General features: G+C 49.6%; 1 long non-coding RNA gene across 1 annotated transcript; it reads right to left on the bottom strand.

The window, feature by feature from the left end:
• Positions 1-381: 381 nt before the first annotated feature.
• Positions 382-19,082, bottom strand: LOC139677727 (uncharacterized). The gene is made up of 4 exons (XR_011698915.1): positions 16,658-19,082; positions 13,876-14,031; positions 8,207-8,351; positions 382-1,578 (listed from the first exon to the last, which is right to left on the bottom strand). It is a non-coding gene; the product is annotated as an uncharacterized lncRNA (long non-coding RNA).
• Between the last annotated feature and the right edge of the window lie 1,970 nt (positions 19,083-21,052).

Here is a 21,052-nt window from a genome sequence, read left to right as displayed (position 1 = left end):
CCCTCACTGTCCCTCCCTGCCCTGAGTGCGGCTCCGTCACTGCCCTGGGCACTGCTCACTGTCCCTCCCTGCCCTCAGTGCGGCTCCGTCAGTGCCCTCCCTGCCCCTCCCTGCCCTGAGTGCGGCTCCGTCAGTGCCCGTCAGTGCCCTCACTGCCCCTCCCTGCCCTGAGTGCGGCTCAGTGCTCGTCACTGCACTTGGTGCCCCTCACAGACCTCACTGCCCTGAGCGCGATTCAGTCACTGCCCGTCACTGCCCGTCACTGCCCCCGGTACCACCGGGCACTGCTCCCTGCCCGTGGCAGGTGGAGGGTCGGTGAGTCCTGAATGGGGAATGGGATTCATGAACGAGAAAGCGGGATCAGCGTTTGCGTTGGTGGAATTTTAATGAGTCTTAAAGGTTATTTCTGAGCGGTTCCAGTGACAATTCCCGGTGTTCGTGCTGGCAGGGAGCCGTACCCAGCCCGATCCCGTCAGGTGCTGCCCAGGGCGCGCTGCTGTGTCTGGGATGAAGAACAGCCACAGCAACACCGGCAGTGTGGGCAGCGTCCACCGGAGCGACAGCAACCGGGAGAGGCTTTGCATTCCGCAGTGGGAATGATCTCATTATCCTTCCCGGGGTCTCGGCCAGTTCCTTGAAAAATACTTATTGAAAAACCACGGCAGCTCTCAGGAGAGGGTCCTCGCCAGGAAATGGAGAAAGAACAACCTGGATGTGTAAAAACAGCAGGGGGAAACAGCCACAGTGGCAAAAATGGGTCACGATCTGCCCTGCTTTGTTCCTGGTGCAGACCGAGAGCCCAGACCACATTGGAGAGTGGACAGCAGGGCTTTGTGTCTCCTTGTCCCTTCATCCACCACTTGTTCCCATGAAACCCTGACGAGGAGAGTGTTGATCCATGTGGGGGCCCACCGAGCCCAGTGACACAGGAGCCAGCATGTGACATTCCATTGCTCCAACACCAGGTCACCCGGCTCATCCCCGTGTCCTGCCCAGGTAGGGTCAGCCGGAGCGGCTGCCCAGTGCTGTGCTGGTTGGGTTTGAATGCCTCCCCCCAGGGCCAGGGAAAGGTGTGGACAGGAATGGCAGTGACCTGGGTGTCTCTGGGCCACCAGTGCTCCTGCACCTGCACCACAATAGCCTTAGTGCTCCTTGTGATGGCGAAGGTGGAATCTCAGAGACAGAGGGAGGCCAGACTCCACAGGCACAGGCGTTTTGCCTAAGGAGGCTTCGTGTCTGAGTGCAGGGCAAATGTAGGCCCTTCCTGGCTGTTCTGCCTGGCTCCAGTGAAGAGCTGGCTCCTGGGCTTTCCCCACAGGGTGACTCAGCCCCTCAGGTGGCCAAATGCTGGGATGGACCTGCCTGGAAGAGGCCAGGTCTGCAGTGTGGTCAGGCTGACCTTGTATCATTATTTCTTCCTTTTTTCAATGTTTAGCAGCTGTCCCCAGTCTCCAAGGTCTGACATGGCCAGATGGTCCTAACCTTGCAGAAGGTCTGAGGCACTTGCACCGTCCTTCTCACTGTAGTCCCAACAGCTGTAGCTCTGTTCCTCCTCAGGAGTGAGGGCCTGGAGCTGCACTAGATAAAAGCAGATGTGGATGGATGGAGCTGTGGAAATGTTTGCTTAGTGCCCAGGAGCAGCCCAAAAGGCAAAACTGACTGTTAGCAATTATCAGGAAAATAATGCAGAGCAGATCACAGTTCTGCCCCTGAACAGATCTATGTTGGAAGCTGCACTGTGATTTCCATATGCAGCTGCCTGCCTCTCTCAAGAAAAAGAGTTGGAAGAGTTTCAGAGAGGAGCAACAAGGATAATCAAATGCAAAGGGTATTTTCCATGTGAAGAAAAGGTGGATAGTCTCTTTAGCCTGGAAAAGAAATGACTGAAGAGGATTATAATATCAAGTTTGGCAAATAGAGGTTGTCTACAGTATGATTTCTCATTGTCACTTCAATATAAGAACTAGCAGTACCCCATAAATTAACAGGTAATAACCACAAAGCAAAAAACAGATCTGTTTTTAAACATCATGTACTATGTCAGACTGTTTCACACAGGGTATGGTGGGCCCCCAAAGTTCATGTGCCTTCAGAAAGAAATCAAACATTTTAATGGGAGAAAAATATCCACTGACATTGATGGAATGCAAGACTCTGCTTCTGCTCCTGGAGTTGTGAGCTGTGGATGGCTGATGCTGGCAGAGTGTTTTGGCAGCACCACAGAGTCTGTGCCCTCCATACCCCAGCACAGGTGCACCAGGAGACTCCAGGAATCAATCACCAAATTGCACCATCTCCTCGTGGAACAAGCTACCAGAGGAGAAACAGAAAACAGGGGGTTTGTAGCTATACTGAAACTTCACGGTTGGTTTTAAGCCTCTTAGACAGTATAGTACTGACTGCAGGTTCCAGCTGAGGGCTGTCAACTGCAGCCTGTGCCAAGGTGCATGGAACACCCCATGCCATGCCTGCAGTGTGACTGACTCAGATCAGAAACCAGCTTCCCAGGATTTCCCACCAGCATCCTTTCAGATCCAGCAACAGAGATCTGTGCAGCCAGGAGGTGACAGGCAGTGGGAGACAGCATTGTCTTCATATCACACAGAGGAATTAGTGCATGCTGGAAGCAGCCCCCCACTGCCCTCTGTCCAGGGTGGGACATGCTGCCTGCTGGGCTGTGGGCAAGAAGGGGGCTTGCCCTTCAGTTGTGGCTTTCCTGGCTCAGAGTGCTTGTAAGCAGACAGTGTGGCAAACAGCTTGCATGTTCTTGCAGTGTAAATCCTAACCTGATTCTCTCAAAGCACCTGCTGTTGTGCTGCTGTGGTGCCAAGGAATGTCTGCATGGAGGAATGCAAGGCTGTTCCTTAAATGCTTGGAAATAATTGACACAGTGAATTTTTTGTGCTGTGGGACCACCGATTATTTACAGTCCTGTAAGTTAGAGCAGCAAGGCAACTACATGAGTTGTCTGGGCAGGATGGACAGTTTGACCAGTATGGGCCATATGGCCAGGTCACCAGAGCAGCTTCTAGAGGTCAGTTGCTTGGTGCTGTTCCTGTTGTTACTTCAAGCAGTGCCTCTGCTTTGTCACACACTTCCTATTCTGTGGCACACTGCTCTCTGCAGTCATCCAGCAATCACAAATCCTCCATCTTTTTATCAAGGAGGTTTCCTATTGCCATTATTTTTGCATACCTTCTACCACAAGAAAGAAGAGACCAATACTGAGCTGCAGCGAATGCTCAGCCAGCACAGTCACCAGCCAAATTCTGTACAAGCAGCATGGTTTAAATGCCCAGCCTGCTTCTATGCAGTGACTAAGAACACAGTGAGTGGAAGGGGCCCCTGCTCTAATTTGGTAATGCTCACCTATTTTTGGTGTTCATTAGTATAATATTAAAATTACAGACTACAACACTTTCCATTTCTTTCTTTCATTCTGAATTAAAGATCTTCTACTGAAGACTCTCACTTCAAAAACCAGCCAGGCACTTTCTAATATCAAGCAAAATGCCTGAAGAATAAATTGCTCCTATCAGAAAAAAAGCATTTTAGTTCTGCCACAAGCAGAGAGATCTGTGTTTATAAGTCCCTCCAAAGGCAACTCCATCTTTCCTGCTTTCCTCCCATTTTCTTTTGATGCACAAAGCCTGCACACTGCAGTGTTGTGATTGGATTCAGCTTTGGAGCAGAGTAATTGTAAATATTCATTGGAATCCAAGCTAGTTTTCCCAAGTCTCTCTTAAAGGCTCTGCAGCTATACAAACAGCCATGGCTCTGCATTAGCCTCCCAGCCTGGAGACTGCCTATTCCTCCCCAGCCCCAAAGTCTGCTTCTTCAGAGGCTGCATGGAGAGAAATCAGCCTTGCTGACTTTTAGTCAATGCTCTATTATTTTCTTTTTTCCCTCTTTAATGCCTGTGTTGTAGAACTGGCTCTCAGATCCAGGTACCCGGTGGGGTTCTTCACTGGTGTATACACAAATAACGTCTCACTTTTGCTCACAGTTCCCCCAGCTGTTGTGGCCATGTGTTTCTGTCCCTGTCTCTCTGTTGATGGTGATGGAATGCCTGTGAGTGGCTCTGCATCCTGATGTATGGTACATGGCATAGGGTATTGTACCCTCCTCTGAGGATACTTCATGACTGCCCTCACACAGTGGGGCAAGACAAAGGGCAGCAGACTCCTACAGCTGCCAAGGAGCTGAGCCCTGTACGCCAGCCAGACCCTGCCCTAGTGGTGGCTGAGCCCACTCTGCATAGCTGAGCTGTGAGCCTGTCATAGGTTCTCCTAGCTGGGCCTAAATTTGGCCTAACCCAAACCAACCACGATCCCCAGGTGGTCTCTGATTGCAGCCATGTCCTGCACAACTCATCTGCAGAGCAGGCTATGTAAGAAACTGCACACTGCTATTCTGATGAGAAGGGAAATTGAATCCAAAAGTTCTGATAGCAAATCTATGCTTCCATCTCTGCCTTATCCAGTCCTGTGTTCCCCACCATGGGTGGGACTGCTGTGCTCTGGCCAAAGCCTGCAGCATGGTAGCACATGTCATGCATATGGTGGTATTGGAGCCTTCATCACCCGCTGACATCCTCCAGGCTCTGCTTGCTCCTTTCAGCATATTACAGCACATGTTCTGCCTCCTGGGGAACCTGGCACCAGGCAGGTTGGCAGTAGAAGGAGGCACACTGAGGGACACTGCTGTGGGGGCCTGGGAAAGGCAGAGCTGTGTTTCAAGGTGTGAGCAGAGGAAATGAGCAAGGCTGGCATGAACCTCGAGAGGCTGATAGTCCATCTTTCAGTTCTGAGACAGGGTAACCTACAAGTGCCCCATGTATTGTGTATCTGTCCCTGAAGTTCTCCTGTGATGTGTGATCCTCAGGGCCTGGCAGTCTGTCCACCTGCTGTTCTCCTCCCTTTAGAAAACTGTTCCTAACCTGAATCTTTCCAGGTGTTGGCTCTGGCCATTAGTTCTTGTGTGTCCCTCCATGGACATGGAGAACAGATGGATTTGTTCTTCCTTCCAGGAGTTTCTCACATACAGCTGGTGTTGTGATTTTCCTCAGTCATGCGGAAAAAAAAAAAGAAAACAAACACAACCCCAACCCCCAACAAAACAGACACATCATGAATAACAGAAGAAACCCTGTCTAGTGGAACTCCCTACTACAAAAAGCAGCAGCTATGAGTGCCCTGTGAGAGCAGATGAAGCAACAAGGCCTTTATAAAGATAACAGCTCCCAGAGTAAAACCAGTTCATGGAGAGAAATGCCCTTCTCCTGTAGATCCATATCTTCTGCTGGCAGCCACCAAACTGTCATCATCTCCTTTCCTACCCCAGAGCTCAAAGCTAGCTGCCTTCAAATGTGGTGAAGGAGACATCCCTGGGGAAATCCAGTCTGCAGCTGAAGGGAAGGAACATGGACAACCGGATGGTCATGAAGAGGGTCTGGATGGTGAAATATGCCTGGTGACAGGGGAAGAAGGAACCAGTGCCTTGGGTCCCTGTGGGAATCCGTGCTCTCCAGATACAACACATTGTGGCTCCTCAGTGGCTGCCAGGGGAGTGAGCATGTGTCTTCAGGACCTGACACGCAGCCTGGGGTCCCTAGGATGAGAACACAGAGGTCCTTTTGCTGCACAGTCCTAGTGCATGAGCTGGCATGAGCTGAAAGCACAGTCCTTCCCTTCTAGCTCCATTTTCCAAAGCAGCCAGAGCAGTGTTCTTCAGTGCTCCTGCTTGGATGATTTATCCAGGTCACAGTGAGGACAGCTGGCTAACTGAGGTTAACAGCTTTCACGATTTCATTTCAAAAAGACATTAGCATGGGGGCTGTATTAAGGAACGATTTGCCAAATCCTGATTCATTCACCAGGCAAGCTCGTGACCAGGTGGGGGACTGAGCTGACAGGCAGGGCTGTGCTGCCAGCCTTTTTGTAAAGGGCAGGACCATAACTCATACTCCCACTGCTAAATTACACCTGGCACTCCTTGCAGAGGACTCCTGGTATGTGCTGCCTGCTGCAGGTACCTGGGACCACCAGCCTTGGGAGCCAGGAGCTTCCCCACCAGGAGACGTATCAGCAACTGGGGCTGCCTCAGAACAATATATTGGAGCCCTTCTGTCTGGAAGAACAATAATGGAAAGGAAATATGATAGGGGTTTATAAAATCAGGAGTGTCACAGGAAGGTGACTAAGGAGTGACTGTTCGTGGCCTCGTCAAATAAAACAGTGGAAATTGTCAGGGAACAAGTTCAAAACAAGCCAAAGGAGGTGGCTGCTCATCTCATGTGTGGTCAAGCAGGGAGACTTGCTGCTACAGGAATCGCAGAAGTTGGGTAAGATCTAAGTTACAAAATGAGTTTGACAAGTTATAGATGAAAATTCCTGAAGGACTGTTAAACACAAAGGCTCCTGCTTGGTCTTGGGAAGCCCTTTCACCACAGAAGGTAGGCGAGTGTTTTGGGGTGATATCACAAACTTCCCCTGCTCTTCCCAGGGGAAAAGAGCTCTTCTACAGGCAGGGACATAAGCTGCTGCCAGACACAGAGCCAGGTAGAACACTGATCTGCCACAGGATAGTGTTATGTTTTTATGTACCAGGGCTTGAGGCTTTAATTGGGAGTTTTGTAAGAGAAAGTTGAGCGCTGGGCTTTTTTTATCTGCCACTTTCATATCGAAACCAAGAGTGAAGCTCAGCTGAATTTGGTATCAATGATGGGGAGATGGGAAGAGAAGGGAATAAGAAGAAACAGTGTGATTCCCACCCTGCCATGCTGTTCTTGCACAAAACAACACACGGTCACCCACATGCATGTGCAGAACAAAACGAAGGCGCGTGCCGAGCCCCTCCCAGATCTGTCCATCCTCCTCCATCCATGCACACAGACAAAGGCACACGGGTCCCGTTCCCGCCGCGGGCTCGCACTGCGCAGCTCAGCCCGCACTGTGGGCTGGCTCCTCACACACAGAACAATGGATGATGTGGTAGTAAATGGAACAACATCTCGTTACCTTCCTTCAAATGCAACTAATGTAATCAGTGTATTAGGTTCATATATGATGCAATATATGTATTATTCTGTATATATGAACATATTCATATGAATATATCCATCATCACCACATTAAATGAAACAAAATGTTTCCCCTTTGACTAATAAGGGGGACTCTCCTGCCCATGTTTAAATGCTGCCCCGTGAGCTGCTGCTCAGACAAACCAGCAGTGCTGAACTCACCCTGCCTGGTGCTCCAATCTCAAAAGCACCTGGTTTATTCTAGTAGAATCCTGAGCATATTTACCTGGAAGTTATTAAAATAGGCACATTGTTTTTATGTCTTATGAGGTGCTGAAGGAGCTGACAAGTGGGTACCAGGTTAAGCAAGCAGTGCTGCAGTGTGTGACAGCAGCAGCTGTCCAGGTTTCCAGGACCAGCTCTCCTCACCCCTGTTCTCCATGTGGATCTGAATGAGAGCTTGTGGACAGAATCCACTGGGGAATGCTGAGGAATGCCGGTGCCCCAGCGGTCATCAGGCAGACAGACAGGTGGCTGTGGAGGTGGGAGTGACTGTGCTCTCCCAAGCCAGGCTCAGACACAGGAGGGATACACTGAGTAAAGGATCTGGCTCCTACAGCTTCTGAAATACAGGGATAGAAGAGGGGAGCTGTGGCAGCATCGAGGCAGACAGACCCAGCACAGAGCAGACTGGCACAGGCTGACCAGCAGCCTTCCAGCAGGAAATGAGGGTGCTCCTACCCTGATGTCCAGGAGCAAACTGAGGGTTTCATCCATGGCAGTGTGGCTGAACAGGTCTGAGCAAACCTCACTCCTGGCTCACCGCACGTCACTGTTACTGCCAGCCAGGACAGCGCTGTCCTGAGGCAGGATCTTTGTGGCCACCCTGTTCCTGCCTCTCCAAGGTCAGCAGCAGGAGCAACACCAAGGACATCTGTGCATCACAGCCATCACACCCCCACACCAACTGTAGTCCCAGCACCCATTTTCAGCCAGCAGAGCTGTGGCCATCTCCCTGCTGCCCTCAGCCCCAGGTGACAGACCCTACTCTTGCATCTTCAGCCCTTCCTTATGCTACCATGTAAATGAGAGTAGCAGATTATCACTATTGCTTTGAATGCATCAAATAGAGTTCCCATCCCAGCCTGGGCTGCCAAGCTAGAGCAGACTGGCATCTTCTCCTACCTGCTCCGAGCTCCCTCCTGCAGCTGGTGGCTGTCCCCCAGGTCCTGGCTGAGCTGCTTCTCTGGCTGCATTTCTGCTCCAGTTCTGCCTGCCTCTCCCTCTGCTTGGTCTGCAGTTGATAGATCCTCTGCTCTTGAGCATCCAGCTATTGACCCGCCCAGGGAAAGAAAGAAAAAATGGAAAAAAAATCAATTAATACTAAACGGCTTAACAAAACCCTGAACAGCACAGGACTGATGCTGCTGGGGGTGGGGATTGGTGGGAGTAGACACCCCCCCACATATTAGCTGCAAAAATCTGATGTTCTGGGGACAGGAAGCCAATATGGTGGGTGTGATTTGATGTGCTCACCCACAGCAACCAGACATGTCCACCTCAGGGAAGGCAGAGACTGCTGCACTGGGGCACCTGCCTCTGCTCACAGAGGGGGTGTCAGACTGCCTGCGTGAGGGAAGCAATGAGCAAGCTGAGCAAGACCAAAGTTTTTCTACTCAGTAACCAAATACCCAGCTCCTGTTGTGGCTGTGTGCTCAGCTCTTCTGGAATTTCCCCTGTGCTGCCCTCCAAGCAGAGGGGAAGTGGCTCGAGTGTCCCACAGCTTGGCCATCCCCTGTCCTGCCTGAACCGGAGCTGCTCTGAGGACTCGGTTTTCTCTTCTTGGTGTCCCAGCTGCAAGGAGTTTACGCAGGGCAGGAGCAGGGAAGGATCGTGAATGTCAGCTAAGGAGCATTAGCACAAGTCCCGAATATCAACCTAGTGCAGCAACAGTCCTGAGGCAGAGCCACTGTCCCCGATTCCTTGGCAATGGGTATCTCAGGGATGCCACAGCCAGCTGGCTCTGCGTGGCTCCTGCCCTGCCCAGAATGGGGAGGCAAGAGGAAATGCTGGCCATGCAGCTCAGGAATTGGTCTGCGTGGTGGTTTAATTCAGCAGAAGAACTCCTGTGCACTGCTGGCTGGGCACTGTGCCATGTCCTGCCATAACCAAGGGTCCTACATGCAGCGACACTGCCACTTGCAGCTGTGAACAGCATCTCACTTCTGCTGCTCAGGTGTGCCTGGAAGCAGCACTGTGTCCTGGGGAAAGCAGCCTCCAGAGTTTCCTGTGGCAACACTGCTTGGCCACCACCACCTTGCCTCCTGCTGGCAGTGCTCCTGCCCTTGGGAGGGCCATGCTGTGTGTGTGGGCTCTTCCACGAGCGGTGTCTCCCAGAGGCTTCTTCAGAGCATGTGTCTGTCCTGCTGGCAGTGCCAATGTCTGTGGCCCCTCTGTGCCCACCTGTGCCCCACATCACTGCTGGGCACAGTGCTGCTGACATCCAGTAACACTGGCAGCAACAGAGCAGCCTCATCAATGTGCACTGACTCTTGCTAAAGCTAGAGAGGATTTCAATATTAATTGGATGCTAAATGATTAGTAAAACATATTTACTGAAGACTGTCACCCAGCTGTCAACATTCAATAAATACATTAATAATCAATTTGCATGTAATTAACATAAAATGATGTAAATGTCTACATTAAAGATGTGTTGTGGTACACAGGGATGGTGTGTGGCCTGTGGGGCCAGCATGGCATCAGGATGGCTGCCAGGTCCTGGTGCCTGTGGATGGGGAGACAGAGGGTTGTGCTGGGCAGCTCACAGAGTGGGCATTGGGAGGTCCTGGGCAGAAGGCTGGGCATCCACCAGCAGCAGCAGGCTGGAGAGATTCCAAAACCATGGGCTCACAAAGCTTTGTCAACAGGGGTAATGAGAGACAGATGAGAGATGGAGAGGAGTTGATGTCTCCTCCCCATCCCCCTTCCCCCGGCTGCCAGGCAGGTGGGTGGGTTTGGGAGGCACAGCGATTCTAGGATTGTCAGGGCAATGAAGCTCCCTGCCAGCTCCTGAGCACCAGGAGCTCCTGTGACAGCAGGGGATGTCACAAGGCTCCATGGAGCAGCATCTGCCTGCAGAGCCGAGCTTGCTGAGGGGTGATCCTGCCCAAAGCAGCACTGCCTGCCTGAGCAACCCTCCTTCCCCATGTGCCATCGAGACAAGCCTACCCTTCCTCTGTCCCCGCACAGCCACATGCAGTGATGTGCTTGCACCAGGAGAGAAGGTGGCATGTTTAGGGTGAGCACACCCCACCCCCACTCCTTCTCCTCTCATTTAAGTGGAATCAATTGTGCCATTTCTGCTTTGCTTTTCAAAAGCAATTACTTTCATGTCATTTCTACAGACATTCACAGAGAGCGAGGGCTTGATTATCCCCCCTCCCATCCCCATCCTGTGGCTTCCGCAGTGGCGGTGAAGTATTAAATTAAATGAGGTGTCTATGGAGCAGCGATGGTTTCAGGTCAGAGGCGCTATGGAAAGCTGTATGCTGCACTGCTCCTGTATATGTAAATGGATATATTAAAACCACTGATGTCAACTTGCAGCACTCATCTCCTCTGCTCTCGGGTGATCAAAGCTGATTGCAGAGGCAATTACTGCGAAGGAAAAGAAAATCACGGCCTCTTGCTCATCCCTGAGCTACCGGAGTTTAATTGCTTAGTGTAGCTGAAGCTGCCTCTCCATCTCCCTGGTGTGCACACACACATGTGGGAGCGGTGCACGCCTGGAGACAGATAGGAATGGACATTTTTTGGGATGGGCAGTGAGAAGCACCCCAAGCAGGGGAAGACCACAACATGAAAAATAATGATGCTTAAAAATGAATTAAACCACTACAGCAGGCAGGGCTGTATCTTAGCAAACCGCTGGATCGATAGCACAGGGAGAAAACCAGGGCAGCATAAATAGATGCCTGTGAGACAGGCTCTTGTGTTCTCTGCTCTCTGGTCCAGGATTCACAGTAAGGCAGCTTGTCTTTTACAGGCTGTGGCTAATCAGGTTCCCAAATCCTAGTGACACAGGTAAGAGTCATGACACCTGTTTTACAGCTGAAGTGACTTGAAGGGCTGTCCTGAGGAGTCCCAGCTCCTCAGCCGGGTCTCACCTTTGTGTTTCACATGGGGTTCCACAGGTGCAGTGAGGCAGGGGACATTTTAAGGCAGGGGACATTGTAACAGAACACTTGGCCAAGTCACAATCAACCCTGTGTCACACACCTACCTGGGCTGCCCAGCTGCACCATGGAGTCCCAGTGTTGGTCAGGCTGCAGCTGTGGAGTCCGACCTGTTGTGTAGCAGGGCTGAGCAGGTGTTCTCTCCACCCACACACCTGCCTGGCCTGAAACAGGACTGAGCACAAGGCATCAGATCTGTCACTAAGGTGTTACAAGGGAGCAGGGGGCAATAAAGAAGATGGGGACAGGGCCTTCCCACCTGAGGGTGGCCACAGTCAGCCCCACAGTACCAATGAGGTGTTGCCATCACACTCACACGAGGCAGCAGAAACCCCAAAGATGTATTTTCTGCTGTAACCCAATTCTCTCTGATGTCTGCTGCTCTCCTCCCACCCTTGGCTGGGCTGAGTGCTCCTGTGAAAGTGTCCTCACCTGACACCTGGGGAATGGGGCAAACCCAGAGAAATGCAATGCTGCAGCACACAGACAGAACAGCCACCAGCAACAATTCCCTCAAAGGCAGAGGGACGGAAACACCTCATGGTGAGGACAGTTCTGCCATCCCATAGCTGTGCTTGGGAATGATGAGTCTGGCCCCCAAGAGCAGGCGTTTACAAAATTATAAGTGCTAAGTTACTTGTTCTTCTGTATTTTTTACTTTTGAGGGATTTAGTTTTTGTGCTTTTCTCCTGAAGCACTGGAAAGTGAATATAAGTTGTTTTTTTTTAATTGCAACCAAAGCCTGGGACTCTGTTCTTCCTGCTTGATTCTACTATGGGAGCTTCAAAAATCCATAGAAAATCAGGAAACCCAGAAGTAAGCCCTGTGATCTGCTCTTGCTGTGGGAGCACCAGAAGCCTTTGGCAGCACTGCCTGGCCCCTGGCCACCGGTGGGCTCTGCTACGTGCCCTCCCCCCTGCCCTGTGAATCCAGATTTTCAGCCCAAGGATGCAATTCCTTTTTTATGAGCTGCCTGTCTCTTTTTGTTTAGCTGAGAGTGCTTGAAGCCCTTCCCCCATCTCCTTTTCCACTGCTGCTGCTGGTTTTATTCAATTCAACACTTGAGGGAACTGCAGATGAAATGTCTCTGAATCTAAATTGCCAGCGATAGATCTAACAGCCTTTTTCTCCCTCCCCTCCCTGAACTCCCCTCAGACAGAATGCTCCAGCACATTGTCTCTGCCACACTTGGCTCCAGCTGCAGAATGGCAGCACCAGGATGGGAACATGGCAGTGAGTGCCTGGGGCACACAGCCCTCTCCTGCCTGTGTGCCAGCACGTGAAGGGAGAGGAGGTTCTCCAGTGTCGCTCTGGCATCAGCCTGAGGAGATGGGAAAATTGCTCTTCCTCTGGGTGGCAATCAGGGAGAAAGTCCTCACTACTGGTAGTGCCTCCATGCCCAAGCACTGCCAGGCTTAGTGTGGGTCATGTGGTGCCAAGTGGGGAAATGGCACAAGAAAGGCCAAACTTTTTCTTTCCATAGGGAAAACCCTTGACCTTAGAGTACAGAAAAGTGGTCAAAAGGAAAAATAACAAGGCAAAGAGGAAGGATGAGTCAAAGCTGGGAGACACAGAGGACTTAAGAGCCTGAAGAATGCCCCTGTCTGGGGAAGAAGCTCTTGAGTAGTCCTGCCAAGCAGCTCCCTCTGTGGAGCTGGGACTCATGGCATTATCTTCATGTTGGGGAAATTAAAAGCTTTTTGCCCTTTGGCTGCTGAGAATTACAAAATATTGGCAGAATATTACTGAAAAAACAAATACTTTTTTCTGAGTGTAGAGACTGAAAGTGAAACATTAACTGTATGAGGGATGAAATACTTCACTGGACTCTTAAAACCTTTGTAACTCTGAAACCTAAAACAACAGCTTAAAAATGTCAACTTTGCAATTTCAATATTGTTTTAAAGAAAAGACCAGTTGGTGTGTTTATTCCACAACTGTAAACTATGCCCATTTCCACTCAGATAATAAAAACCACAACTGACCTCTGTCCCACTCCCCCAGCCCTTCAGTCCCATTCAATCCTCATATAGAGATGGTCAGTATGGAAACTTCCCTCCCAAAGAAAGAACATGTTAAGAACAAAACAAATAGTGGGGTATAAAAACAAACATCACAAAAGGCATAATGCTGACTGCATTATAGATTTTCATATTTAATTAAAAGAAAATCTGCCTTTGGGTATCTGACAGGAGAACACAGCCCTGCTGTTGAACCTGTGGCCTGTCCAGGGTCTGGAACAGTGCAGGCTTCCACAGAAATCTGGCTCGTTATCTGCAACGAGAGCTCCCTCTCCACAGGTTTTCCACAGCAGGGCTGCCATGGATCCAGGCATTTTTACACCCACCATGAGGAGTAAATCAGACAGCCCTTGGTATGAAGTACTGGAAAGGGAACTGCTGGGTGTGGAAAGGAGTGGAAAAGGGATCATAAGGCAACAGCTGAACACCACCAAGAGTCGCTCTGGCAGGGCTCCGGATTGCCTCCTCAATGGAATAGTTGGGGATTTCTGATGAAACAAGAAAACTACAACTAGGCAGCTCAGAAAATACGTATCTCCCTGCCCAACAACCTTGTGTCCTGACTTGCTGTGTGAAGGAGACATGTTCCTCCTACCACTCATCCCATCTCTCTGCAGCATCCTCATCTCCAGCTGGCGTGTCACACAAATCACAGGTCACTGGGCACTCTCTGAAATGACAGGCACAGGGTCTGGTTTCCAGGAGTGATGGGTCTGTGCAGTTCCCATGAGCACCACATGAGTGCTGGATGCTGAGGAAGGTAAAGCAGAAGCTGTAAAATGACTACACTCATCATTGACACATGCATGAACTCTCATGTAAGTGAGGGGAAGCCCAGAAAAAGAAGATAAAAGCTGTGCCGAATACGCAGACGAGCACAGACACAGGACTAAAGCAAAGACTTTAAAAATGTAAGATGTTATTGTGAGGTCCTGGTGGCTACAGTGATGTTACTGCTGAGCTGCAAAACAGAACAGTTTCTACTGGAAGATCACGGACACGGAAATCTACCCAGTTGTTTAGTGTCTGGGTGAAGAGCAGTATCAAAAAGGGCCTTCAATGCCAGTTGGGTTTCATCTCTTCACCAGTGCTGAGACAGTCCTGATGCTCACAACAATTGCACCTTCACTGCAGCAGCTGTGAGCGCCCACCTGCTCCTCTGACTGACCATGGCTGCAGGCAAGTGTGCAGATACTGGATTATAACCAGGAACTTTGCTGGAAAACCTTCAAGGAAATTCTTATCAATCTACCTCGAGATTTCCTGAGGACACAAATTCCCCAGCTCTTCTCCAAGGAAACATCTGAGATGCAAATATGAGGATTTGATACACATGGCTGTATCACCCTGCTGTTCACTGTAAAGTTAGTCTGATGTGTCCACTGGAGATTAAGAACATGCAGAAAAAACCACAAGTGACTGCTGTGGCTTTAGGAGCTGCTGCCAATGCATCTGTGGTTGCTCTCGGGACAGCTGAGGCACATCTGTCAATACCGAGGGCCCCTTGGATACTGAAGAAATACACAGCACTTATAAACACTGTAAGAGAAACCTGTTCTGTGAAGACCTTGCAGCCATGATGCAGAGCCCCCCTTCATCCACTCCCATGGCTGAGCCTTTAGCAAGGAAACAACCCTCAGCTCCAGCCTCCTGTCCAGCTCTGTGAGCTGTCGCCCCCAAATCGCCCACCACACCCCAGACACCCCTGATTCTGCAGCTCAGGAGGGGAAGCCCTCATGAAAGCAGCTCTTCTGAGGGGACAAGGATTTCCAGCACGGGCTGTCACTCACTGAACACCCCTCTCAACTCCTACTCCTGCACTCGAGAGAGATTGCTTGTCGAGATGTACTGCCGAGAGAACGTGGCTCGAGCTGAAGGGAACACATGGGCCCTGTGAGGGCAGAGACAGGCAAAGGGCTCCAGGGCAGCACAGCAGGGAGGGGACAGGTCAGCCCCGCTGTGCCAGCCAGCGCTGGGAGGGGATCCACTGCGGGGGCAGCACCGTGGGCAGGCCAAGGCTGAAGGGAGACCCTGCCTTGCTCTTGGCATCGTGGGCTCCAAAGAGCTCCCAGTGGCAGCGAGGCTCTCCCAGAACCTCATCAGCCATTGCTGACAGGAGGTTTTGAGGTGAGACAAGAAAATATCACACAGATAAAAGGAAAAGATAGGAAGAAAACCCTCACCTCACTTTGCAATCATACTAGCTTTGTCAAAATAAAAGTCAGAGTCAAATCCTGCTGCCACACACCTTCCTGCTCCAGAAATCTCTCGGGCACAGACATCTTCCATTGGCTGCCCATTGCAGGCACAAGGGAGACACTTCAACATTATGTCTGCACAGCAGCACCAACAGCAAACGCTGCAGCAGTAATGGGAGGCTGTCCTGGTGAAAATCAGGAAGGTCACACAGTGTGTCCAGGAGCCCTCAGAAAGGCAGAGGCTCTCCAGATATTGCAGAGGGAAGCTCAGAATTGGTCTTGGTTCATTAGGCTTTGCCTGAGGGCTTTTCTTCCACTATTAACTACAAAAAAGGTTCAGGTTTCGTGCATGCAATGCAAAAAGGTGAAGGGGAAGGTTTATCAAGAGCCATTTGTAAATATGCTAAGGCAGTTCAGATCTGTTTTTAAAACCCATCAGACATTCTGTGTACTGAGTCACCTTAAACAAGAACGTTGAAAAAGATCTGTCAATACAGCAGCATCTTTTTCTGCATAGAAATTTTACATCAATGCTGGCAAAGAGTTTGTGCATAAATTACACATTGCAGAACACACAGTGCAATTTCCTCCCCTCCAGGCACCGACACTGTGTTCCCCTGCAGCCTGCCTATTCCTCCCAGCTTTATGACCCTGGTGAGATGAGCTCTCGCTGTTTTTTTCCTTGTTACATTCTGATATTTCAAAGCATGGCCTGCTTCTCACTCCCATCTCCCTGCTCCACATTATTAATGAATTGGAAAGCAGACATCATTAGTTTTTGGAGACCATCTCTTTTAAAATTTACAGAACCCTTCATCTGAATCCCCAGAGTCAGTCTGCTGTTCTCATCTTGGAATCTTATTAGCATCATATCTCCTGGATCCTGCCATGCAAACTGCATTGCTATGCACTTTCCAGCACTTGACCCTTTTGCGGACGGAATTAATTTTCTCTTTGAAGCAGGAGCAGCATGCTGTTGTGCTTGTTAAGGGAAGAAAACTCACAGTGGAACAGAGGAAACAAGCAGAGGATATTCTCAGTTAAATATAGGCCACTATAAGGTTTTATTTAGGTGGGCTGAGAAGTAGAAAGTTTGGCCAAAAGAAATAATAGATTGATGATGCTTTATTACCAGAAACATCTCCCAAAATAGCACACAAAATGATGGACAATACTCACTGAGAATTTCTCGGCTTACAGCATGTCCTGTTCATCAGCATCACCTTCTCTGCAACCGTCTGCATCCTCCACTTGCTTCTGTATCCAAAATATCCCCAGATTTTGGTTGTGGAATTAATGTGAAACATACAAAAATACCAGATTTTGGCCCCCGCTTGGGCCAATGGAAAGGTGCCTAAGCTCCACCTGAAGTGCATAAATTAAAGCCCAGGTTCAAAGAGCTCATTCTCTAAAAGACAGTAATATCTCGCATCCCCAGAACATCAGTATCATTGCTACTATCCCCTCAAAACGCACAACCTTCCTAACATATGAAGTAAACTACAAAATGTAACGTGTTTGTTGCTCAGTTTGGGCTATTTCTAGTTCCACAGGACTCCTGGAAGTGAAAACCTTCCCTCATCTGCATTGTTTTTATAATATTGATCCTACTGTCTGGTTTTAGCATCAGTTTTTACTGTGACTGCTGTAGAGGAAATGCTTTAGATGAAGACTTCATCCTTTCCAAAATCTCATCAGGAATATGTTAGTAAAGAACTGCGAAAGTCTATTTCTAAGTAACTTCCTGCAAAAAAACATGAAGCCAAAGAGCCCAGAAGAGCAGAGCAAGGCTTACACCTTTACTGTCAGCAGTGACCAGGTTGGACTTGGGAACTGAAGCGAGTTCTGGATGGCTCACACAACAAGAGATGGGATGGGAGGCCAGTTTAAATTGATAGCTGACTGAATTGGTCTTTTCTCATGGCTGGGCAGTGGCCCAAGAGAAAGAACCAGAGAAGGATCCACCTTGTCTCAATCACACCAGGGAGCCACAATCCTGGAGTTTTACTCAAGTCTGAAGGCAGGGAAAGGCTCCCGAGCCAGGCAGGATTGGAAGCACCTCATTCCTCTCTGCACATACCTGCCCTGTCCACCAAAGCCAGCCCAGAAGTCAGATCTGGAGATGGTCTTTGCTGTGAAGGTTGGTTCTACCTAATCTAGTTCACAAACAGCCAAATCTTGCCAGCGCCATCCAGGCACCACTTACAGCTCCCCAGAGGCCATGTCAGAGACTTATTCAGCACCTCAATCACCTCTTTCTCCCCTTTCTATCTTGCCACAGCCTGTAACTGGTCTACCGGGGAAGGCAAGGATCCCAGGTGCAGGTTCCTCAGGCAGTGAGAAGATGGTGCCTTGTGGTGTGCAGAAACCCTGGATGGATTTTGCAAGCTACTGTGCTGGTAATTCTGGGGGAGTGAGTATCATGTCTATCACCTTATCCTTTACCCCATCCTCCAAAGAGCAAGAGCTGGAGAACAGGGACTCATTCTTTTCTCCTTGTTTACTCCTTGCCTTCTGAAAGCATGGGGGATGTTGGCGCAGAATTCGTCAGGCAAATGGTGTTACAGCGGCAGCACAAGTGCCAGAGACAGACTGGCAAGAGCTTATGAATAGCACGATGGATGATCTATAGCTAAAGCCATGGGCAAGCACTAGCCATTAGTCTGGGCGCTGGTAATGCACTCCCCAAGTCCATTACTCACCAATCCATCAGGCAGCCTGCTACAGCCAGAGAGATTCCAGCACTTCTAAATCTGTAACGCGATGGCTGGCAGCCGGCACTACATGCCCTGGGTTACAAGGGCACGGAGGAAGACAATTCATTTTGTGTCATAGCCAGTATTTCTTCTTCTCCTTTGCTGTGTGTACTTAAGAAATGGACCTTCTATTATCTGCAGATTGATAGCCAGGAGAATGCTCTGGTGTCTCCGATCACATTTACTACTGAGGAAGCTTTCAAAGGATGTCAAACCTCTCAGTTCTCATTAGCTGGACTAAGTATGGAAACATGCACCCAAGTACATGCAGAATTCCTTAACTTATGAACAGTGCCTACAGTTATTTTAGAAAAACACTACAATTATGAGACACTATTGTAACACTGGCAATGACAGAGTCAAGGTTGCCAGCATAATCTGGGCCTTTCTGCATAAGCCTGTGATAAAGGCTCCAATGCACATCTCACACTATCCTGGACTCACCCACATGGAGGATAATATGCACAGAAGAGGCATCAGTCAGTACTTCCTGGTCTCTGCCACAGCTCAGTGTGCGGCTCCAGCTCCAACTTGCATTTAGTGCCCACTTTTCAAGCCTCTCACAGAACTTTGTTATTAATCTGCTTGTGGCATTCCTGTGACATTCATCACTCTCAATTCTCCAGAAGAATTCCCTGATCTCAGCACCCCTGTGACGAAGAAGTTTTATCATCTGCACTTAAATACCAAACAGAGGAAGAAAGAGACCCAAGCACCAAATCTGTCCTCTGCTTTTAGGTTCTTGATTTGAGGTGTCTAGTTCTGCTTTGTGAAGCACTGAACAACTTTATAGCATCTCATCTGTTTCAAACAAAACTGTACGTGTTCAGCAATTCTACGAAGAAATACCTTCCTGTTCCAGGCTGAAAACATGGAAGACAAGGACAATTAGAGCTGTCTGCAAGGGTCCTGGCTCATCCACTGCCTCCAGTAACATAATGGCTGTATCTGCCACTGAGGCAGCTCCCAAGCCACTGCCTGCCATCCATCTGACACTTCCAGGTTTCACAACAGAAGGGTGAGGATTCCCACACACAGGAACCACCTGTGCCACATGCTGATCCATTCCCACTGCAGGATCCGTGCACAGAGCAAGTCACCAAAGAACAGCACTTGCACCTGGGGCTGGGCTGAATCACACTAGAGTGACAGGTTCTGCAGTTTGGAACGTGGGTCAAGAGGTGCCAAGCAGCCAAAAAGAGAATCTTTCCATGGAAAATGTCAATACTTTATATGACAATATGAGTCAACGTTTACGTGGAAATTAAACACAGGAACTTCACACATTAAAATTTAAATAGCAAATCAACTTTGAATGCGTAGTTCTAGCACACTTTTAACTTTCCCTTGCCACAGCCAAAATCTGTAATGATGAACACACCAAACTCTACCTGTTCTCCCTGACCCTTTTTTCCCCACCTATAGCTGCCCTGACGTCTATTTCAACCAAGCTTTATATCCAGGACTCTGAGCAGAAATAGGAAATGCTGCTCATGTCCAACATGGATGGATTCATGTTACAGTAAGCACCTGAAATTTCTCATTTCATGGCTTTTGAACACCCAGATTTGCAATTCAAAACCACTGACATATTTTGGTTTCTTTTCCTTTTTTGGAACCACTCTGGCCATAAGAGAAAAGGGGCAACCTGAAGCGTGGGGCACGGCCAGTGCAACCCATAGGAGCTCCCACTCCCTGCCCTGGCCAGAATGAGAACTGGGAAGCAAGGAAATGGAAGAATGAACAACAAACGGAAAAACAATGCAAGGAAAAGCATATAAGCCTGGCAGAACTGAAATCAGAGCTTTGTCATTATAAGGAACATCACCCTCCCACAAAAGGAGGAAGGGGCGCACAGCGATGACATGGGAGCAGCAGGAATTCATTTGCCTTGGAGGCATCCCCGTGCATGAACTCACACAGGCACAGAGCAAACTCAGCTCCAGCTATTCCTTCAGGGAACCCTTACCCTCAGGCTAATCCTAAAACAAGCATTAACCTACTTACTGCACCCTGGGGCACTTTGCAAGGTGAAGAAACTGCCTGTTTGGGAGGAAGAGGAGCAGATCTCAGCATCTGAGTACAATAACCTGAGAGGGACAGCAGGAACCTGTTGCCATTTTGGCAGAGCTGGGCTAAGGCTGGGCACCCTCCTGTCCTTGTTTTGAGCCATCTCCTCAAGTGATTAGACATGTGTAACACATGTAACTTTATTTGAACAGAAGTGTCACTACGTTAGGAGCCCTTTCCTGGGGCAGCTTTGGAACCTTCAGCTTCTTCCTTCTGCCAGCAAACCTCTGCCTGCACAATGAGTGCCCAGGCTGAGTCACCTGTGCCAGGTCTGTTCTGCCTGTCTCCCTGGATGGGGGAGGGAAAAGGGAGGTGATGATCTCCTGCTCACAAAGCACTGCCAAATCTCAACTGCTCTCAAAGAGCCAAACACTACCTGCCAAAGTGAGGGAGTGCCAAGAGCTCCTTTCTTCTGGGCCCAAACTCACCAGGCTTGGCTGGTTGAGCAGTGCTGATCACTTCAGCAGATTTATCCTGCATCACCTATTGCCCCTGGCTCACCACCAAACCCTGAGACCCTGCTGTTCACCTGTCACCCTGGATCTTCAGGAGCCAACACCAGTGGTTCCATTCGTATGACCACAGCAGCTGGAGATACTGCTGCAGTTTTCAGCATGAGTCACCGTGGTGCCACCTTTGAGACACAGATGTGTAGGTGGCAAAGCAAGAGGGCACCACTGGGATGGGCAAAACATGAGAAAGGGTGACAGTGTCTGGGGGAGCATGAGCCACAGGCACTGTGTGAGCA

This window comes from Pithys albifrons, chromosome 12, assembly GCF_047495875.1.
Source record: "Pithys albifrons albifrons isolate INPA30051 chromosome 12, PitAlb_v1, whole genome shotgun sequence".
NCBI lineage: Eukaryota > Metazoa > Chordata > Aves > Passeriformes > Thamnophilidae > Pithys > Pithys albifrons.
Note: the sequence above shows the minus strand (reverse complement) of the source record. Positions and strands in the feature narration are given on the sequence as shown.